Below are 19833 nucleotides of genomic sequence, written 5' to 3' on the forward strand. Positions count from 1 at the left end.
TGAGATGCATCTTTAGAGGTGCTCGGCGTGTTAGCTCCGAGTGCCCGTCATGGACCTCCGGTTGGGTCGTGGCAAAAGTGGTATCAGAGCAGTTTGTCCTAGGGTACGTCTTCGAGCCGTGTCCAAGAGAGAGTCTTGTTTATGGGTATAAAGCGCGCCATACTTATAAACAGGAGGCTGCGGGGAATTTATGAATGATTGATATGTCTTTCTCATCTTAGATCGTGCGATAGAGCTATGTTATAAGGATTTCCTTTTATCTAATCGTGTGTAATGATTTCAGCGATGCCTATGAATAGGAAAGCTACAACAGCCCAGAAGGGCAAAACCGTAGCCGAAAGGCGGACTGAATGGGAGCCATCGGCAGATACGGAGGAGGGTGAGTTCCACAATGAGGTTCCATCTCGGACCTCTCCTATTTTACCCATTTCGGAGGAGCAAGAAGGGGCCTCAGCTCCAGCTCCAACATTCCTAGTTCCTCAACCGGATGCCATGGGCCAGGACATGAGACAGGCTATCCTTTTGCAGACCTGATTAGTAGTCGCTCAGGCTCAGCGGTAGGGTGCGGGCCATGGTAATATGGGTCAGAGGAAAAGGGTCAGGTCTTCAAGGTTTGATAGTGAGTTCGGAGGTGACCCAAGGCAGCAGTTCTTTAGGCACTCAGCTCGTTCAAAAACTAGTGCGCCTCCACAGTTTCCTGGACCCAAGTTCGATAGACCCACTCATTCTGGACCAGTTCAGAGTTGCAGAGTTTCTAGTTCCTAAATTAGGATTGGTCCTAGTTAGACGAGACCACCTGTACCACGATGTACTCAGTGTGGTAAACTATATTCTGGATCGTGCCGATTGGGGTTAGATGTTTGTTATGCCTGTGCTCGGCCAGGCCATATCAGGCGTGAATGTCTATGGATACAGTGTAAAGGTAGGATCCCGCCTATAGGATCAACAACTGGTTTTTCATCATTTGTACGCCCTCCAGGGCAAAGCTCACAGATACCAGTAGGTCGTGGTAGAAAATGGGAGGAGCGTTCGGAGAGTGGCCCTCAGCATCATGCCTATGCACGAGCTAGGCAACAAGATCTTAAGCTTTCACCTAATGTTATTACAAGTATATTGTCAGTATTTTCTTATGATGTGTATGCATTGATTGATACGGGTTCTACATTGTTATATGTTACTTCTTATATTGCTGGTCGGATTGGCGCGAAACTTGAGTCGACTAAACCTTTCAAAGTGTTTCATTAATAAGATACGGTATGATTAGATGGGAGTTGTAACTTTTTCTCGAAGTAAGAAGTGGAAGGGGATAAGTATATGTTAAAATATGACCCTTGAGTATAAGTATGCTAATGATTTAAGAGTACAAAGGGGTAGAAGAGATAAGAAAATGATGTACATTACTAAGCCAGATATTAATAAGGGCATTTTTATCATATAAAATGTATTGGCAGGGATGTCGTACGGAGGTACGAGTATAAGGAGATATGAATATAAGATAAAGGTAGGACTAAGGTACATTCTTTTTCAAAAGCTCTCTTGTCACAAGATTATTGAGTTGGTAATACAAGGCTGAATAGCTAATGTAGGATGTGGATGATGCTTTGAAGGAATTGGTTATATGATGGTAGATAAATGAGTTTGAAGCCGCGAGTTAATCTGCAATGTGTTCTCCATTAATAACATGAAATTGTAGTTTAAAGGAGGCTTATCTAAAGACCGAGTGCTTATGTAGTGAAGAAAAGGAGGACTATTGTCACGACCCAACCGGAGGGCCGCGACGGGCACCCGGTGCTAACCCAACCGGGCACCTCTTAACGTACTTTCACATTAAATCTAGGTGAGCCATATAGCTAAATCATACTTTTCACTCATCAATCATACTAATCCCATTGGACAACAAGACATTTATATCATCATTAGCAACTATGCCCATATCAATGTACATAAGCCGACGAGGCTAACAAAATGATATCCAAGATATAGGCCGACAAGGCCAAACACATCTAACCATATACATATGTCTACGAGCCTCTAAGGAGTGTATGTCATATCATATAGGTGTGACAGGACCCCGCCGTGCCCATAAATATATACACAAAAGAATGAATACCAAAAGGTATAGCTCTGAATGAAATGGAGCTCCGCTATATAGTCCCTGAGTAATAAAGCTATGGATCAAGCCTGTCTCCCTGACCCTCTGCGGGCATGACGCAGCGTCTACAAACAAAAGGACGTCAGTAGGAAGAATGTACTGAGTATGTAAAGCATGATCAACATCATTATGAAAGCATAATAGACAACATAAGAATTATCATAAGATGGGAGGTAGTAGTATCATCGTCATAAACACTTACGTGCTTTTCATAGGGACTTTCCATTTCTAATGCGTGATTGTGCACGTACATCCATATCCGTATCCGTATTAGTTTACATTCCATATCCATAATTGTATTCGTAGTCATATTTCCATTCATACTCGTATTCATTTACATATTCATATTCATAGCATTTCCATATTCATAAATTATTGGTATTCATATTCATATCATATACATAGCATACCCGACTATGAAGGTTCGGTGTTTCATATACCTAGCCCTACCAAGGCTCAGGGTCATACATACCTGGCCCTACCAAGGCTCAAGGTTGTCCGTACCCAACTGCAGTGGTGCGCGCGCAATATATATATACATATTATATTATACCCGGCCATATAAGCTTGGGGTTTCACAATAGCCATACATAGGCACATATACATAAAAGCTCATAAGCATCTTTAGCATCATTACTATCGTCATTCATTACATCTATCCCTAGAGGATTACTCATCATAGGAGGAATTTAGTACAATCGTAACATATCGAGAATCATGAGCTTAGTAGCTCTCAAAGATGGAATCCTTTGGAAGATATCATATGCTCATAGAAGAATAGATATTTGGCCAAGGAACCATGCCTTATGAAAGAAGGGTTAGCCTTACATACCTCTTCGTTCAACTATTCTATCACTTGCACGTTCTCCTTCAATGCTCACGTTTCTACCTTCATTAGAGTTATACTATCATTAGAAAATCGATAGCTTAGCATTCATGACTAAAGCTAGAGAAAATTGGACATCATCCCCTTTATTTATACAACTTCCTCCATATCATATATCAACTCCTTGCTGGAGTTATACGGACCCCTTATACGGACCGTATAAAGTTATACGGACCGTATAAGTGGTCGTATAACTCCATTTCCTTGAAATAGATTCCGTCGTTTTGTTCGATCTCCAATCCTTATGGAACCTTCTTAACACTTTTTTATCACCTCATTAGCAATCTAAGGGACGTTATAACTCTTCTCCAAAGCATCATTAAATCATCATTAACTCGTTACTCGTAAATCCTTTTCGATACATACCGTATGCCTTGCCTTCTTTTGGCAAACTTTCTCGTCTAACATCGAATGTCTTTGAAATCTTAATTAGGATCATCAAATGTCATTCCTTACTTATTGAAATAACATATACTTCGTGCTCTTCGCTAGTCTATTTGCTGTGCATCAACAGAAAATTTTTTGAGGTGTAACAAATATTAACAATTAGGGCAGATTTTGAGAATAAAATTTGCGCTAGATACCATCACAGTAATGAAATAGGGAAAGCAAATAATAAGAGAAAGGTGACCTTGAAAGAACAGTAAAGAAATTATGAAGATCCTTTTGATGAAAGCTTAGGCCCATCTAGGATCAGTACGTCTACGAGAATATACAACTTGTTACAAATATGTGCAACCGACTAGATAAACTTAGACGGCGAATAGTCATGACTAAGATTAGTTACGGATTTGCTGAGAACATGTACTTGCAAGGAAAAGGAGAACTAATGGGATGTTAAGTATAGAATAATGGACTAACACCCTAAGGGGGGAAGATGAGACAAATAAGTATTGGATCAGGAGTGTGCTTTGTTAGAAGTTGGAAAGATAGCAACAAAAAGTAATCGGAAACCACCACAAAAGGGTTAAGGTTAGAAGATAAAATTCCAAGGAGAGTCTTACTAGAAGTTCCAAGAAAAAGATGCTATGAAGGGTCCAGTAATGAAGAAACAAAAAAGGATTGGGTATGACAACATGGGAGCAAAAGCTTATAAATGATACGAGAATCATAGGTACAGACGATCCAGGAGGTAAAGGAAATTAAAGTCACGTTGCAAGTAAGGTTGAACCAGATAGACTTACATGAGGAATTAAAGGCTAACAGTGGAAATGGAAAAGGATAACGATAAGTAACTTCGTGTAAAATGGTTTGGTTGTATTAAGAAGAATTACGGAACAAAAGGAGCTAAGCTAATGAAAGGACGAGTCGTGGGAATGGATGGTGTGGAAAATCAACTTTTAATGGTATAGTAAAGACATAAATCCTAATTGGGAATCCAGAGCAAGGAGAATTTCAAGGATATTAAGAAGATAGTTGTGGAGAAAGACTAGGATTAAACGAGCATGGTATAGTCGGACACTCCGTAAAGGGCCTAATGAATTTTGATGTCCCCATTAATTCATTAGCCTAGAGGATTACTAGTCATGAAAGGTAGAAGTGAAAAGACAATAAAGGAGGCATTTGAATTGTACCCGATATGTATAAGTATTTGATTTGATACCAGAACTCAACTAGAAAAAAAAAAGGAAAATAAGTTAAACCATGCGATGAAAGGAACTCCGACATTATATGGAATAGACGAGTTGAAGGGCCACTAAAGTCAGCCAGATGACTACTAAAGACGGTTAATACTTGAAGGTTACTGGTATATGAGAATATCCTTTAAAAAGGGGGGAAGAAAAAATTCAGTTCTAAGTTGAGCTACAATATTCCTAAGTTCAAAAGAGGGAAATGTACAGGCTTGAAGGATCCAAAAATTCGAGATGAACCAATATATCAAGAATGCGCTAAACAAAAGTGAGAATGGACTAAATGCAAGTATATTATGAGACAAATGTGAAAAAGGAGGCATGACAAGATGATGAAGGCTTAGCAAATCAAAGAGAATAAGTTTTGTCAACGCGATACGTTGTATTCCGGACTATGGTTCGAAGCACTCGCGCCGAAGAAATTTTAGTTACATTTAGATATGAAGTAAAGTACTCCAAGGGGTAGCAGAAGGAGTGAGAAAGGCCGCATGTGACCAGGGATAAGTATAAGGGACAATCGGGATTACTAAAAAGAACTTGTAGCACTAGAAGAAATGGCAATAGGTCCCAGGACGGTAGCTAGATATCAGTCGACCACTTGGTACATACATAAGAACATGAAGATATGGAACTAATGAATGAGTTTGACAAAGAAATGGGAGAATATGAAAGAAGACTAATGAGCCCATAGTATAAGAGCATGGAGATCAGGAACTAAAGGAGGGTAACCATTTCAAGAAATTAGTGATAGCATCGTAGGCTCGCAAGCTACAACATTTGAGGATGATTGTTTCAGATGTTACACCTCGCACATTCAGAGAATGAGCATACCACGTACTTCACCGCATTAATGGAGTATCGGAGACGTCCCATGAAGTGTTGGAAGGTACAAGCCATGGAAAGTACGTAACAATGAAGTAAAGGATGAAGATCTCGTAAGTTGTAACCGGGAAGAACAACCTTGAAACTAAAGGACATGGCCACTATCATGATAAATATCATGTAAGGAGAGTTTTGGAAGATTCCAGGATCAAGCAAATAGAAGAAAATAAGTTTGTCAAAAATTTGGAAAAAAGTTGGCAGAATTCTGGACAGAAATTTGGGTCAACTTTGGAGCGGTATATCTCTAGGTATATTAGGAGTTTTAAGGTGTTTCAAAATCCTAAAATGAATTTCGTCGAGTCTAGTTTCCAACTCAACAGACCATTTTTCAAAACGACATTGGAGTAGGGAGTTATGGACATTTTAAGATAACCCATCCAAGCTGTCAAATGGCTTCCGCGGGTCCCACATGAGAAAGTCGGTTCCACCAACTTTCAAGGGGTATAAAAACCCCCCCATCAACCCCATTTTTTAGCATTTTACATTCTTATGAGTCCTAGAAACTTCATAACACATCCCCCAAACATTTATAGCCCATTAAATCAAGAATTTAACAAGATTACACCAAACTAGTCCATGAAAGGTGATCGTTCTTGCTTCTACTTGATGTTGTGGTGAGTTTGGTCTGGAAGAAAGTTGGTGTGGCTAAATTTCTTCAAGTATAAGGTATGTTCTTCATCCCAACTCTTATGTTGAGTTGATTTGAAGGTTTAGCAAGTCTTAGAAGTGAAAATAGTTATGGAGGAAAGGTCATAAAGTGTTGAGTTGTAGTTGTTGAGTTTATGGACTGTTTTGAGCATATTGTAGCCGTGTGGCTGGGATGATTTACATGTATATGGATGGTATCTAATGTTGTTGGTGTGTGGATAAGATTATGCTCCTTGATTGGGAAGAAAGGAAGTGTATATTATTATTGTATGTTGATAAACATCGTGTGAGATGTTTTATGGAATATTTTGGTATTGATGATGCTGTTGATATTAGTATTGCTATTGTTGTTGTTTTGTTGGTATTGTGATTTCGGGCTAGGATATAAACAGGGGAGATTCTAAAGGAATTAATTTGAGGGCTTAAGATAAGAATATGACGATAAACCTAACAATAATATGAATTCTCTTGAATGTAGATTTACGAGCTTGGGAGGACAAGCGTTAAGTAGTTAAAGTTAAGGCGACCGCAAAGGTATGTTAAGGCTAGTCCTTTTCTTTCAAAAGGCATGATTCCTATGTTACGATTCCATAGATGTTTCCATAACCTTCTTACTTCCAAAAGTTAGAAGTTCATGATTATTAAAAGCTTCTTATGATACTAAAGATGAGATGTTTTCTATGATGAACATGATGATGATGATTCCATTTCTAGAAATTCCAAAGCTTATGATTTTAATGGTATTATGAGATTATTCAGCTTATTTAAAGATTTCCTTGATTTTATTCATTGTTGTTGATCTCACCTTATGATAATTGTTCCTTCGAGGTGAGATATAGCGATGATGATTATTCCATAGTATAATCGGAGGTTACCGACCTTACATCACTCCGATAGAGTGGTAGCTTTTAATTGGGCTCTCATGCATGCCATATGTATTTATATATGTAACATTTACACCGCGCCTTAATGGCCAGACAAGATACTATATATATTTCACCGCGCCTTAATGGCCGGACAAGATACTATATATATTTCACCTGGCCTTAATGGCCGAACAAGATACTATATATATTTCACCGCGCCTTAATGGCCGGACAAGATACTATATATATTTCACCGCGCCCTAACGGCCGGACAAGATACTATATATATTACCGCGCCTTAACGGCCGGACAAGATACCCTATATATGTATATATGGAAAAGTCTTTTTTTAAGAAGCTAAGCATGCACGACATCCGTCTTAAAAAGGCATTCAGAGGCACAGCTTGATCTCTTTTATATTACGTTATCTTCATACTTTCATTATGTTGTTATTCATGCCTTACATACTCAGCACATCGTTCGTACTGACATCCTTTCTTTTGGACGCTACGTTCATGCCCGCAGGTAGACATGTAGACAGATCTGACCTATAGGAGCTTCATCAGCGGAATCTCAGGAGCGCTCCAATTGCTTCGTAGCTAAAGTCTATTGGTATTAGTCCTTATGGTCACTTGTATTCTATGTAGAGGCTCGTAGACATGTAGGTACAGTTAGACGTTTCATAACCTTATCAGTTCATATTGTTGTGTAATATTGTGGTAGCCTTGTCGGCTGGTGACGATAGGTATAGTTGTTGACGATTATGTAGTGCTGTGCCATTATTTTGTAATATATGAATCCTTACAGATTATGATATCTGTGAGCTATCTTTATGGTCCTCTCAAAAATGATTATGACATGCATGTTTAGAGGTGCTCGGTGTGTTAGCTCCGGGTGCCCATCATGGCCCTCTGGTTAGGTCGTGACATTGAAGAATCGAATTTTCCGATCATGCTTATGATTCGGCTAGTCTTGAGACCATCTTCTATGGCCTCGCCCATTTTGACTAATTCAGAGAAAGGTCTTCCCGCCATTGAAAGCATTCTATCATAGTAACCTGTTTCTTGTGAACGGATGAAAATCGATACAAGTTCTTCTTCGCCCATAGGAGGTTGTACTCGGGCAGCCTCTGTCCTCCACCTGCTCGCATATTCGTGGATGTTTTCGGTGGACTTCTGTTTTACTTTCTCCAAATAGTATCTATACGGCACCGTCTTCATATTAAATTGAAGTCTTTCCATGAAAGCCGCAACCATGTCTTTCCATGTGACCCAACAAAGATATGTCTTGTGCCGTGAACCATTCTGAGGCTTCTCCAATTAAACTTCGACTGAAAAACCTCATGATGAGCACTTAGTCGTCTCGGACACCGACCAATTAGTCATAGTAGGCCCGCGCCTTAGGGTAGCCCGTCCCATTGAACAACTCGAAACGCGGTACTTCGAAGCCTTCGGGTAAATCCAGGTTGGGATGCATACACAAATCGTCATAACTCAGGCCTGTGCTAGCAAGGGTAGTCTTCACGGATCGTTCCAACATTACTGTCATCTTCCGCTCAAGCCTTTCTTCTTATTTTTCCTGCTCAGCCTTTCATGCTTTTTCCATCTCCTCATAATGGTCAATTTCCTGATCGAGTGAAAAGGTTCCTGGTGTAATAGGTGTGTGGAAAAATACAGCAGGGAGAGTTCGGGTAATAGGGGTGTTTTTTTATTGGTAGTGGGATGATGCTTAGTTTTATAATGATGTTGGGATGGGTATTTTGTGGTGTTGGGTAAGAAGGAATGGAGTGAGCGATTTCGGGAATTTGGTTAGTATGAAGTGGTAGTGGGGTGTGGTTTGAGGCACCAATGTATCCATCGATTGGGGTAAATGGCATGGTGGTCATAATGGATCTAGTGGGGAAGTTATCAAGTAGTGGTGAATTAAAAGATGGAAAAAAAGGCGGAGGCCTTCTTTCTTCTGCAGGGGCCTCTCGGGCGGCATTAACAACTTTGTTTCGCGCCACTTCTTCTTGAAGATGAGTGATTTTTTCAAACATCATTTTCATGATGTCTTCAGTAGGCGATGAATCAGGCAGTTCACATAGAGGCGATTCTCTGAGAGCAATGTCAGTGGGGGTAGTTTCGTTCTCTGAAGTACCAATCATCTTCTCTTTGCCTTTATCTTGTAGGGATAAGGATGCTATTGCAGCTTTGGATCTTGTGAAGTATGCCAAGGTGAACACGAATCGACTTCTCTTTCTATAAGAAAAGAATAACTCAAAGGCAAACAGAGTTAGTTTATCAGATAATGAAAAGAAATCAAGATATCACACATAGACGGCAGTTTAAAGCACTTAGCACACAATTCGGGCGAAGCTGGTCGGGCATACTTTATTCGCTCCACGGTCTCTTCCTTGGGGCTTGATGGCGCAGCAGAGGCGCCTTCCCCTTTTGGCTTGAAGGTGCGGCGGAGGTTTCTTCTCTTTTTAAACTTGATGACCTAGTGGAGGCAGCCTCCTTTGATGGCCACGTGGGCTCCTGCAGTTCAATTCCATTTCTTTTTCTGGGATTCCTCCACTATCGGGATGTATTCAGGAAGAATCCCTTTTCCCTTGTCTAGGACATTCTCCCCTTAAGCTTCGACAGGTTTTTTCGGGCGAACTCTCCACCGATTCCATTAACTCATCTGCCTCTTTAGTCATGGCTTTGACCGCTTGAATCTGCTTTTCAAGATCTTGAATCTTTCGGTGCAGCGAGACCTTATTCTTTCTCATAACCTCGAGATCGGGTGCCTTTTTTTTGTTCATCTTCAGATTCTGAGAAAGTCGCTAGGCTTAGTACAGGTGGTTTTTTTCATTGTTTTTCTTTGGGTGAGTGGAAGGTATTTGAGATCAATTCATTTAAACGAAACATATGAAAGCAAATAAAGTCACACAAAGCAGTTTATAAGATTATACTGTGCGCGCTCCTAAGCATACTAACCGTTTGAAACATAAATGTGCCATTTGAATCAAACCATTGCCCCATAATCATTAATAATAATATTCTTCCCCGAAGGGGTACAAAAGATAAAGTAAAGACAGTGCATAAAATAAATCAGATAAGTGTCCTCCAGTGGTGGATGATGAAGCCCGATCCCTATCAGTCTTGGCTTTCTTCGCTTTCCGGATGGTAGTTTGGGTATGAAGATGGGCCGATGTCAAAGTTTCCTCTATAAGAAACCCTTTCTATGTGAAGGTTAGTTGAGCGACATCATCTAAAGTCTTCTTTATTCGATCATCCAGCTCAATCAAAAAATCATTAGTAAGCTCCAATCTCGTGTCTCAGACTTTCTATGACTGCTCAATTTTCTCCAAATACTTGGCATCTCTGTCGTCGGCTCTCCTTTGAACCAAACAGGCTCGGATCTTAGCTTATGAATCCTTTTATTGGACATAGTCAGAGGATAGGTCTAGGAGGAAGCAGGTCTTATAAGTCGACCCTCAACCAATCCTTATACTCCACGACACAACTCGGACAAAACCTATCTTCGGTTAAGGTATCGGGGCCCTAAATCATACGATCCTTCTATTCTCATACACAATCCAAAGCTTTCGGTGGTCTATCAATGTCATACTCAATGATGAAATCCCCCATGCCTCCAATCTGGGGTATGACTTAGATTCTCCCAAATTGTCTCAAGACCCTTGCAGGTGCATAAGGGTGAATCCCTCGCATTCCCATAAGTGGCAAGAATGGACACTTTATTCCTTTAACCACAACTTCAGTGGACATAAAGTCATGAAACATCCATTGAATGCTTTCTTCCTTCAGTCTGGAGAAAGTGAATGTCCAACTCTGTCTGTTTTGCTCTCCGAAGTTTGGGCAAAAATCCCGAAGATTATCCCTTTCAGCCGGCCTTCTTAGGTGTTGTTCTCCCTTAACTTTGACCATATGCTTGAGGATCCACCATTGCAGGAGTAAGTTGCAGCCTTGGAAGTATTTGTAGTGATTCCGGCAGTGGCTCAGGGCTCGATACAAACCGACTAGTTTAATTGGGGTTATGTCAAAGTATTTAGTTTCTTCTTTTTGGGTTATGCCGTAAAAGATGGCTTGGGTGACTGAAATGACTCGGATATCTATGGCTAAGGACCAATCCTTGGGAAAAACCATAGTTCCCAAAAAGTAAATGGCGAAAGCCAAAGGTTTGGTGGCCGTCCACTCGGTATAAGTCTTGAATTCCCCGGGATGCTCCACAAATCCATCCGGGCTTCCAAACCTTCTGTTGTCACGGCCCATTTCGGGGTCGCTCGAGCACCTACCTTTCCCACCTCGGTAGGCGAACCCTCTCATTGATTATATATCAATTAAGTAAAGGCGATTCATTTAAATCAATAGATACTTAGAAATTCAGCGAAAATTTCATAATATATGCAATAAACTCAAGATTTTATATAATTACAACGATATAACAAATACAGACTCGATCCAACTTCCCATGACCTGGTCTAGACTAGTACAAGTGCGACTAATGATTTCAGATTACCACTACATTCTACGACTCAATCTCCGTTCTGAAATGAAATGGGAGGAGGCCTTCCAGATAGGCACCGTGTATTTCCACATATGCTTCGATCAATCACACAAATAATCTACACCCCAAAAAGGGTGTAGCAAGTGCAATATCAGTACAAACCACGCGTATTGAGTAAGTATCATGGGCTGATAATTGTTAGTAACACATATCAGTAAAAGAATTCACAGATAAACATGATAACAACCCAATCAAGTCATATAGCTATCTACCACACACTGTATATCATACCCTTAAGCATTAGTTTCACTCTAATAATTCACCAGCCAAGCTCACAACAATATCAGAACTCACATATCATTAAATCGATCGTTTCAGTCTAGTAGTCAACTCATCATTAAGACATCCGTTATCCTACATCACATAGAGACCAAACATTTAACTAATCTTACGAATGGTCTATAGGATACCTCAACAAGTTCAATAAAAAAATCCAGATCCAAGTACACGTCATTACCTAAGTAAAGCATCTAATCCCAAATGTGCCAAGTCTAAATAAATCAATCTGAATCCAAACAACACAAGTAAACACCGCATCATCTCAAACAAGCCATAATGCAATGCAATGCAAGATGTATCAATGCAGTGCAATGCAATGCAAGATGTATGGATGCAATGCCATGCCATGCAAATGAGGTGTACATATGTACTCCAGATGAAAATATCGACGTCTCGGTAGCACAACGCATTATGACTCGCGAAGTTTGAGTGCCACCCATCCCGAATCTTTGCCCAACAGAAAGACGGGACCCTGGCTAATTGCTCACAGGGGTAGTCTCACCGGCACCACTCTGGGGGACCATCGGACATCGGCCTCCTCACAATCACTCAAAAGAGTTTATCAAAATATCAATTTCACTCAATCAACGATACCGGATCATCACCGGGTATCGGCCATGCATCATGAATATGAGGGAATGTATGCAATGCACATATCAACAATTCAAAATTGAACCTCAGACATCGGCCTTCTCACAATCACTCAGTAAAAGAGTTTCTCAAACATCAGTTTCATAAAATCAACGATTCCGAAATGGATCTTCAGACATCGGCCTTTTTACAATCACTTAAATAAGGAGCTTATCAAATTCAATTACTCAATCGATGATACTGGATCATCACCGAGTATCGACCATGTATCATGAATGTGTGAGAATACGTGCAATGAGTATATCAAGTATCAACAATCATGTTTAGTATCACAAGTACCAACAATGGGGTACGCCAATAATATATCATATCACAATACCAACAGTGGGTATGCCAACAATATACCAATATCACAATACCAACGGTAGGTATGCTAACAATATATCTAATCACAATACTATCATGACCCAAACTGATGAGCCGCGACGAGCACTCGACCACTACTGATCGAGCACCCCTAAACTCACTCCCACTCTGTACTAAATAGCTTGGTGGCCCACTTTGACTGATATTCCACTGGTACCATTCGCGGTAGCATTCATACGATAGACCTTATCTCAGAATCCCACAAAACATGCATATGGATATGTATATGTAAGCATACAAGCAGAGGATGACAACGCAGAACAACTTGGTCACCGTACATACTGTACACAAACATGAGGGACAACTAAAGCCGCATGACTTCCCCAATATATACCACTATCTACAGACCTCTATGGGGTATAACTGTAGAAAGGATAGGACAAGGCCCTGTCATACTCATATATCCGCATACCAGAAACAGTATACCAAAAGGCTACAACTCCGGATCAAGTGGAGCACACTAACTGCGGCTAGGAGGAGATCCTACTGGTCTGGCTCGTCTGGGTGACTACCTGAACCTGCGGGCATGAATGCAATTTCCACAAAAAGGGACGTCAGTATGAATAATGTACTGAGTATGTAAGGCATGAATTATAACATAATAAGAAATATGGAGCATAACGTGAGATAAGGAAATAACCTGTACATATGATTGCCTCTTAAGGCAGATACCATGCATGCTTAACTTTAAAGAAAACATTTCTTATATATATATATATATATATAGCATAATCATTAGCCCGCGTCCGGGGTAACCATCTCATGCCGCCCATTAGTGGTGTCATGTCCGGCCAACTAGGCCCGGTGTTATGATTATCCATAAGCTGCCCACCGAAGTGGTGTCATGCCCGGCCAACTAGGCCCGGTGTTATCATACATAAACATAAGCATGCATGAGAGCCCAATTAAAAGCTACAACTTTATCGGAGTGACGTAAGGTCGGTAACTTCCGATTTATATTATGGAATAATCATCATCGCTAAATCTCACCTCGAAGGACAGAATAACATGAGATGAGATTCATAAACAAAGGAATAAAATTGAGAAAATCAGGAAATAGCTCAACCTTCTCATATTCTTATTGAAGTCATAAGCTTGGGACTTTTAAACATGAAATCATCATCATCATCGTAATCATCATAGAAATATTCTTATCTTTGACATCATCGTTATCATTGTAAAAACATGTCCGTCGTTGTTGTCATAAGAGCTTACAGAATCATAAATCTCTGATTTAGAAAATACGGACATTTTGGAAAAACACTTATGGATTATCAGGAAAGGAGTCATGCCTTTGAATCACGACCTTCTAACTTGTAGAAGTAAGGAGGTTATCAAAAATATGTATAGAGTTATAACATAGGAGTTTCTAGAAATAGGATCATCATCATCATAAAACATACTTATCTTTAGCATCATAAGAACTCTAAGAATCAGGAATCTCTAGCTCTTGAGAATAAGGACATTTTAGGAAACATATATGGGTTCACATGAAAGGAATCATGGGACATTTGGAAAACATCTATGGACTCACAAGAAAGGAGTCATGCCTTTGGAAAGAAAGGGTTAGCCTTAACATACCTGAAAATTCACATCCCGGCTCTTCCACCTATTTTCGGTCTCGCAATCTACATATAAGAACATTCATTCTATAATTAGGTCCATTGTTATATACTTATCCTAGGCCTTCAAATAAATCTTTCTAGAATCTGCCGAAATTTCGGTAGCATCTCCTCTATTTATATGCCTAGCCCAAAATCGTAATTTAGCAACCAACAATAATAACATCAATACCAACATTAAAAACATCATTTTCGACACTACCATGTGCCATAAAACAGCCCACACGCTGTTTTTCAACTTCCATAACTAACCAACTTACTATACAATTATTTAACGACTTTTGTCTCCGAGAATAAACCGGTATTAATGTAAATAGAAAGAGATTCATACCTTGTTCTTGTTAAAATAGAAATATCTTCGATATCCACTTGAATCCACTCTAAAATCCACCGCAAAACAATACTAGAATTATAACCATGCGTTATCCGGGCCTTGATTAACGCTTCGTCACTTGGAAATCACTCGAACCTCAACTTTTTTTATCACAAAATTTCCCTTTATGGTGCTGAGCTCCCAATCTGATTTTTTGGTGAAAAAAAATGGGGTTTATCCCCTTTTATAAGGTTCAAATTCGGGTCGGGTCACTTTAGCAGTTGCTATAGCAGGTGGGTCACTGTAGCAGTTACGTTTCTGCTTTGTTAGCCGAACTTGTAACGTCCATAATTCTCTGCTCCGATGCCCTATCGATGAGCGGTTTGTTGCGTTGGAAACTAGATTCGACGAACTTCATTTTAGGCTTTGTGTCACTTCAAAACACTTCATATGCTAAGAGATATTCTTCCCTCAAGTTGGACCAAAATTTTCACACGAAACTTTATGCATCCTTTCTCCAAAGTCGTACTACTCTATTTCTTCCACTCATTTTCTTATAAAAAGTTCCGGTATACCTTATATACGTCCTTCACTCATTAAATATACTTAATAATGCTTGCTCCTTATATTTCAAAGTGGTTTTACTTAACCATAACTCAACGTACTTGCGTTTCAAATTTGATAAGTGCTTCTTCGAAGATACAAGGTGTAACATCCAACCGTAGGTATGTCAACAATATATCAATATCACAAATACCACAGTGGGTATGCCAATAATATATCTGAACCAAGACGGATAACGAGGTCTAATCTCTATAAATAACTCATGGCATCGAGCTAACACAATAGAATTGTTAAGCACAGCTTAACAGGGTAACTAGTCCCAACACACAACAGGTCAATTTACATTATTACCACTTCCTTAAATCAGCCTATTAGCTTAGAACAAGTAATCTCACCTTACACTCACAATCATTCGTCACAACTCTTTTTAGAACTCAATCACAATCGTTGGTGTATTTTAGCCTCCCATCTGTCAACTAGGTTCACTACTAATGGCACAACACAATAATCATATATTACGGGAATTTCTCATCATTAGACACAACAATAGGTTTCACCCGCTACTACCAAGTCACATATAACCACCGATATTAAAGAAAACCATATCAAGCAACCTAAGAAATCTACAGGCCACAAGCCCGAACACACAAATCACACAACAATACCATCCTAAGATTCCATCCCAAATATCCAATTCCTAGACATACGTTCTCCGTTCCTTATAATACACAAATATATGAAGCTAACCGGAGTCTACAGAAAGGGAAGCCATAACGTGCCTGGCAGCCGAACACGTGCCACGAACCCACACGTTGCCTTGTCTTTCGAAGCATCTCCAAATAATCAAACTCTATCACATATGAATTCTATGTAAGAAACCATGAATAATGATATCCATATTGGCTACTTTCTATTCGGGTCAAATTCCAACCCTTAATTTAGGAAAAAGGGGCCCCAAGGGCAAAACAGGAATTTTATGACCAAAATACCAAATTCAATACTAAAAGGTCAAAACCCATTACTTTAATCATAGGAATACTCAATTAATTCTCAAAATCATCATTTATATGAGAACCCCCCAAATTTGGGTCTAAGAACCCTAACTTTAGAAGAAACGACCTCTTGAAAAGGGTAAAATGGGAATCTCAAGGCACAAAATTCAAGAAAAGGTATGAATGATGTTAAATCAATATTAGGAACTCACTCAAACATGATTTGAACCCATAAAAACTGATTTGGAAACAAACCCCAATTTGAACCCCAATTAAAAACTATTAAGAAAGAGATTTAGACCTTACCCATAGGAATAAGCTTGAGAAATAATCAAGAATCCATTCATCCCCAAGCTTCCAAGAGAGAAGGTATCCCAAATGAGGTCCAAATCCGACATTGTCTCTATTTTTCCTCTATTTTCGTGCCAAGATAACCTCAAAATGCAGATTAGATGGCATCATTGGATTCCTCATAAAATGTGTTTGGCTTTGGAATTGCCTCATTTGGACTTAAAATGAGGGAGATATAAGGGTTTTAATATTGGACTCGACATCAGTTTTTAGCGGAACCGCTTCAGCGGTCAAACTACTGTAGCAGTCCTAAGGACGCAGTAGCGGTGCCGCTACAGTGGTAAGGGGTCCGCTGTAGCAATCACCAGACACCAGATGCCCCGTTTTTTCAGTTTTTCACCCCGGAACTCCGAAAACTCATCAGAAACCCGGATTTGACAAACAAAATATGTAGATATAGGTAAAAACGTGCTACGAACTCATTCGTGCACTCGAAATTTCCATCCAAGGCCCCATCGACCAAGGCAACCCCCAAGCGGCCAAAAATCAACTTTCCAACCCGATTTTCGATATTCATCTGAGGTCCGATTTCAGCAAACAAAATATGCACCCACATGTAAAAACATGCTACGAACGCACCCGTGACCTTGGATTTCCCAACAGATATACCGTTGACTACGTCAACTCCCAAACCTCAATAGCCATTCCCAAACTAAGTCCCAAAATGCAACCGAGTGCATTGGGAGCCGAACTAGACCCACCAATCAATCACAAATGGTCATCTGGACCTCTCGGAATCGATGAAATTTTGAAAGAAATCCGTTCGCCCAAAAGTCAACTCCTGGTCAAATGATTTTCGCTTAAAGCAAAATTTTTCTAGAAAACATTCCAAAGCCCAAAACGATGCTTAGGAAGTCATGCCGACTATCTTCTCGGGTCAAAATAGTTCTAACAAAACTTAAGAACGGGTCAACGAGGGAAAAAAATGAAAGAATCACGGTAACGACAAAACGGGTCGTTACATCTGTGTAGCTCTCTAAAGGGTATGGTAAGGCCATGGGCCCAATTGGCATAGTTTAAAGAAATCATTCTATAAATTTGGAAGTAGGTGGATTTTTCTGGGATTAAAGCATTTTGGTCGGGTTTCTTCCTTCTTTTCAGCCTTGAGCCTACGCTAGTCATCACATCCCTAAACTCCTCCAGAGTTGGTGTCATTTCGATGTCTCCCCTAAATCTGAAAACCACCCTATCCCTATCCCAGAATATGGTAATTACTTCTATCAATTCCTTGCAACAGGTCATAGTCATGATGGATGCCAAATTTCCTAAATGACATGAAATCCCTCTTTTCTCCTCCGGGGACATTTGGCCCCACCAAATCTATAGCAACTCAGGCGTAGTCAGGACCATATCGAAACTTAAATTGATTGACATCTACAAAACAGAAACCAGAGTTGATTTCCCCTCACTAGACAATGGTTTCACTCGTAGGGACATTTAAACGTTTTCAAATAGCACATAATATGATATGCGGTGTTTTCGGGTCATTGACCGTACATGACATGGGGTAGTCTCCCTATCGGGTTGGGATATGTCTAAAATAGCCAAACCACCCAGTCTACTTCACATTTGGATTTAGCTTAGCTCTTGCCTAGGCATATGCAAGAGTGAATTTTTCGAATTGACCTTGGACCCGAGCGGACTACTCGGGGTGAACCGTTGTCTGTCGTTGGGCGATCGCACACCAATTTAACGTTTAATGTGTTCCAAAGAAGGGGTGTTTTGGGTTTTTTTAGTGAAGGCTAGACAGCGATCCCGCGTGTCCCCTTTGAAACCATTCTTTTTGCCTGGAGTGGTAGAGTTTATGATATGAAATGAATGACAGTTTATAATTGCAGAATTTAAACACATAAACAAATAAGTACAGTTAAAATCACATTATATTGAAACCCTTATGGTTAGAACCTAGGAAATCCCCAACAGAGTCGCCATCTGTTACGGTTCACTTTTACGCGGGTAAGGTATAAAAGTTACTACGAGGTTGTTGGTGCTCTAATTGGATTTTAATGTTTTTAGTGTCGCCACCTAATTTATTAAAGTAAAATTAGGAAAACAGGGTAAAAAAAATTTCAAGCAAAAGAGAAATAAGAGTTCAGGTAATCCCCTAGGGAAGGTTTTACGCACCCTAGTATTAAATATCCGTAGATTACAGTTGACCTACGAGCTTCAATGTGTGATTACTTACTTATTTGTTTACAAATGTTTTGATTTTCCGCAAAAAATGTCATTCATATCCATATCATAATTTCAAGGAAAAATTTCGCAAAAAATTCCCCTTAAAAACGGGGTTTTTGGGTTTTGAAAATCCACGTAAGTGTTGAACTCACTTTATTGTCGGACTAGGACACACTCGGGATTTCTCCCAAGTAGAGTTGCTACTATTCTAGTCCTAATAAGATGAGTTTAGTTCTTGCGGGTTTTTATTTTTTATAAGAAAATATGGAGTATTCTCCTATATTTATACATATATATAGGTATATGTAAAAAAAGAAAGTCTCTTTAAGTCCAAATTTTATCTCTTTGAAGCCCATAAGGTCCAACCGTATTCCAAGTCCCAAAGTCCATCATACCTCAATTTTGGTCCAAGTGTATTTCCCTTTGTTTTCAGTCCATTTGGCTTTGGGATTCCAGGCCCAAATCAATCATTATTTTTTATCAGATTTTTTGTTAAGTTCAAAACCCGTTTCTAGCTTCAAAAATGTGCAAAATCTTTATCTTTCAGGATGTCTAACCTAGGTTAAAAAATGGTTCCTTGAGTTTTGCAAAAGAATTTATTACAACACGATTAGCTCTAAGAAAATGTCAAACAACTTGCCTCTTTAAAATCACGGATGATAGCCCAAAATTTCATTTAGTTAACCATTTTGAAGAACCATTAGACATTGCTCCCCCCCTTTTTTGAACTTTAACCAAAATCCCATTTTTTCTTGCATTCTATACCATTAACCGTGTCATTTAAAAATAATTTGAGAAATTTAAAATCAAGCTAAATTTTGATTTGTCACGCGAAAATTGATCGTTATCCTAGTTTTTTAATAAAGGGTTTAGCGACTTCCTAAAACACTAAATATTGATT

The 19833-nt window shown here is 39.5% G+C and overlaps 1 pseudogene; it reads left to right on the forward strand.

The window, feature by feature from the left end:
* Window positions 1-9113: 9113 nt before the first annotated feature.
* LOC132048884 (uncharacterized) overlaps window positions 9114-19833 on the forward strand; it is an 85966-nt pseudogene continuing 75246 nt past the window's right edge.

Source organism: Lycium ferocissimum, chromosome 3 (assembly GCF_029784015.1).
Source record: "Lycium ferocissimum isolate CSIRO_LF1 chromosome 3, AGI_CSIRO_Lferr_CH_V1, whole genome shotgun sequence".
In the NCBI taxonomy this organism is placed as follows: Eukaryota; Viridiplantae; Streptophyta; class Magnoliopsida; order Solanales; family Solanaceae; genus Lycium; species Lycium ferocissimum.